This window comes from Quercus suber, unplaced genomic scaffold (assembly GCF_002906115.3).
Source record: "Quercus suber isolate HL8 unplaced genomic scaffold, Cork oak 2.0 scaffold_90, whole genome shotgun sequence".
Classification (NCBI taxonomy): domain Eukaryota; kingdom Viridiplantae; phylum Streptophyta; class Magnoliopsida; order Fagales; family Fagaceae; genus Quercus; species Quercus suber.
In genome coordinates this window covers 968,280-972,394 of record NW_027069555.1, presented here as the reverse complement: position 1 = coordinate 972,394, position 4,115 = coordinate 968,280, and positions in this window count along the sequence as shown.

Genomic DNA, 4,115 nt, shown 5'->3' with positions numbered 1-4,115 from the left:
TGAATGATGTAATCACAGTTCACTCAATAAAACGCCTCTTCAGACATTCATTCATGGAGTTATCTAAGCTTCAGTTCATGTTGTCATAAGTGCACGTAACCTAGCCTACTGTTCTGTGCTTCATAACCAGCCTAGCTCTTTCGCCCACTCTCTACAAATTCATTGTTCTGGGTTCGTTGGGCCTTTAACCCATATCTTTTGGACTTGGGCTACAAAAACAGACCCTACAATAACTAATCACACAACTCATCACAATGAATATTTCAACAAAAAATACTGATGATGTGGTAGAATTCATGATGATTTAATCCATATATAAGTCTAGAATTAAAAATTTTGGATAGAAGTTTTTTATTTTTTATTTTATTTTTTATTTTTTTTTTTAAATTTTAGAATATTGATATTAGGTTTGATTTGTGACAAACCTAACATCCAAAAGGTTAATTCTTCAAATTAAATGTTCAAGAGCCAATTTAACACTTTGGTCAAATTCAATTAATTTTTGTAAAAATAAAACCCCTTATAATCAAAATAATCATTTAATTTTAAAATTAATATTAAGTAAAATAAAGTTTTGCATAACATAACTTTTTCTTAACAAAAATGAGGCTGTGACAAAGCTAAAGAAGTTTCGAAAATTTTTTGGTAAATGAAAATATAAGATAATTGTTCGTCTGCTAGAAGCCTCAATTCTTATTCATAATAGAAACGAAAAAGAACCTCAATTAACTCTTCTTCCATGCGCTTAGCTCTTACTGATGAAAACTTGGCTTAACCAGTAGAACCATAAAATATGAGACCACCTCAAAGTCACACCCGACCATCTCAAAGTTGATCTCTTGACAAATAATTATAATTAAATCGCTCTTTAAGGCTGAGCCTTCTTGATCTTGCAATGCAAATCATTGGACTTTGGGGTTCCTTTTGCTTCGCAGTTTTCATTTTTCTATTCATTCTCTTCTGTTGGTGATCATGAAGCTCAATATTGGGCGAAGGAGACTTGACATAAACCAGTTTGAATTGGGTGGGTAATAGAAATAGGTTGCTCCGATGTGTAATTTTTTATAAATAAAAGGTTGCCACATTAGTCAAAACATGCAATGTCATTGTTTCATTAGACACATAAGTAAAATAAACCAATAGCACCTATTTTTCAAACTTCAAGGATTGATAGTGTTCACTTGAAACTCCAGAGATCAAAAGCGTTTAGTAGATAAACTTTAGGGACTAATAATATAGTTTCGCCTTAAATTTTCAAGAGAGCAGTGATCATATGTGCTCAATTCCATCCAAGCAAATGAAGTCATGACACATGACTCAGTTATTGAAACTAAAATATTAACCCAGCTTTGCTTGTACTCTAAAGTCCTACCAACTCCTAATTTGTCAGATTCTTCTATTATTATTATTATAAAAAATGGGAGAAGGGGATTTTACGAAAGTGATTTGTAAAGCTAGAAGTGTTATTAATCTAAAAGGCGTTTTAAGATTAAAAAAAAAAAAAGCTTTTGAAAAAGCAGTTTTATCCAAAATTTTGCAAAAATCACCTTCTAACCAAACCAAGATTAAAGTGTGAAAACTTAAAACTGTAGGGTCTCAGATTGTAGCCCAAATCCAAAAGATATGGGATATGAGCCTAACAAGCCCAACACAATAAATTTATAGAGAGTAGGTGAAAGAGCTAGACTGAGTGATTTAAATGTTTCGTGCAGATTACAAAGGATGAACAAGTATAAAAACACACGTGAAATTCAAATAGATTGATGTCCGAAGAGATAAATTAGTGTTTGAAAGGCTAATACAATTATTAGAGCTACAGTCACTCTTGTTTTCTTTCTTTTTTCTTCTCTTGATCCCCCCCTCTGTAAGAGGTCTCTTGTGCTTATATAGTTCTCTCTTAGACTATCCTAGTTGTACACTTGTTCTTCATCTAAACGTTCACTTGAATATATGTCCCATCGGGTATCTTCGTTGGTACTCTTTAAGTGGCGGTAGTTGAGACTGCACTGTTCAAGGGTCTTCTCCACATTAATGCGGCCAGAAAAGTTGCTGCAGTGCATTTAATGAGGTGGTAGCAGCTTTTCCCTTTAGATATTTCTCTGTTCTTATCATCTTAATATGCGCTTGAAGTTTAACTTTATTATTGGAATTGCTAGAAAGGTCACTCAAGCCTCCTAGGTATTTGCTTGATTGATATTCATCATGTCCGAGGAGGACATACCTTTTGGAAAATTGACACATTCTTCAGAATATATTCTTAGATAATTTCCAGGCATATTTCTCCTGTCTGGAATCTTTCCCAATCATCTACTCCTCTTCAGACACACTTTTAGTCTTCAAATAGGGCCTTAGGCCCAATACATGAATTTGGGCTTTTATCCCCACAAAAACTATTGACAAAGATTCTATGATATCTTTGTGTGTTTGTGTAGCACATCTATTAGTAATAGAAAAATACAAATGATAGTGGATCTCTTAGTAGCTCCCATTTTATACAAAGGTACATCACGAACTCTACTAAAAATTTATGATAACTTTTAAGAAAATGTGGAGCAGGTTAAGTAACTTGCAATCTTCTTAAACATTAACTTCATAGTTTTTGTAGATTCCAAATAGTTTAACTCATAAAGTACTATGTTGTCAAATGAAGAACTTTAGTTCAAATCCCATCTACACCAATTACCAAAAGTCAATTGATGTATTGAGTCATCAATCATCATGAAGTAAATTTCATAAGTTTAATATTATTGTATTTATCAAAACTTCATAGTGTTTTAGTTTTTTTTTTTTTTTTTTACTTCATTTTTTCTCATTAGATTATTATAGGTCAAATAAGATAGTGTCTATATCAAACCTAATGGTATGTTTGGCCACATCATATGATAACCCATGCTTCTTTTTTCTTTTTTATTCATCTTGTACTAAAAGTAAAATAGTCACACATGATACTGATTTTGATACATTCATCAATCCATAACAAGAACTTTTTTTATTATTTTAACTTTTTAAAAAAGCTATTGTTATAGATTGAACAACGGCTATACGCAATATCGTACCTTAAAGATATTATAGATACCATAGAAGGGAGGTGGTATTTTAGAGTATTTACATCTAGCTTTTCAAAAGCCGTTGAAAGGAAAAAAAAAAGATAGTACTGTACATAAAATGACATAAAATCGTTCTTATATCTAGCTTTTTGTTATTGTTCAAATTTTTGTAAAATGCTACATTATTCGTAAATTTTAAAGAGCACTATAGTGTTTTGTATTGTTATTTTTTAATCTCTCTCTCTCTCTCTCTCTCATGATTGGTGGTCAATCTAGTCGTAAGTTGATGTCTTCAATGATGGCAAATTTGGCTATGGGGCATTGTGATGGTGGTCGTTAGATACTAGTGTTGGAAGCAAGATAGAGTGAGATTATTATTTTAGAATATTTTAATAAAATATATTGCAAAATAAAGAGTAAGATGTATGATATATTGCAAAAATGAACAGCTAATGTGAAAAAAAATTTAATTTTTTTAAGATGCTATTTAGGGTAAAAAAAAACTTTACAAAATGGAATGTGATTCAAATGTTGTGCTTAGTGTCTTGCAATAATGGGGTCGAATAGTTACAGATCTTGTTGTGCGTTGGTAGTACCCATAAGTTTATAGAAAAACCTATGTGGTAATATAGGTGATGATAATATGCAGGAGCCCTTCTAAAAGAAAAAAGATAAGTGTTGTATGATGTTAATCCATATTTGTAGATTGCGTGGAACCGATTTACAAAAATATCTTTCTCCCTCCGATTGGGTATCCAATTTCACACGAATCACAGCATGTTGCCGCTTTGCCAAAACCAGAAAAAGGAGACTTTTGAATGACTTGGCATCTTGTGATTGGACTATTAATTAAAACACATGAAACAGAGCAACTTGACCTTCGACGTGTAATAATATTTGCTTCCGCATCTTCTGATTCTGCGTTGCATTGGAACAATATTTGCCATTTGCAATATTATTTATACCTCACTTTCCTTCTTCCTTCTTAGCCGCTAAGTCACTCACCATTACCAACCTCTCTCTAGATCTACGTTACTTTATATATATATATATATATATATAAAGTTT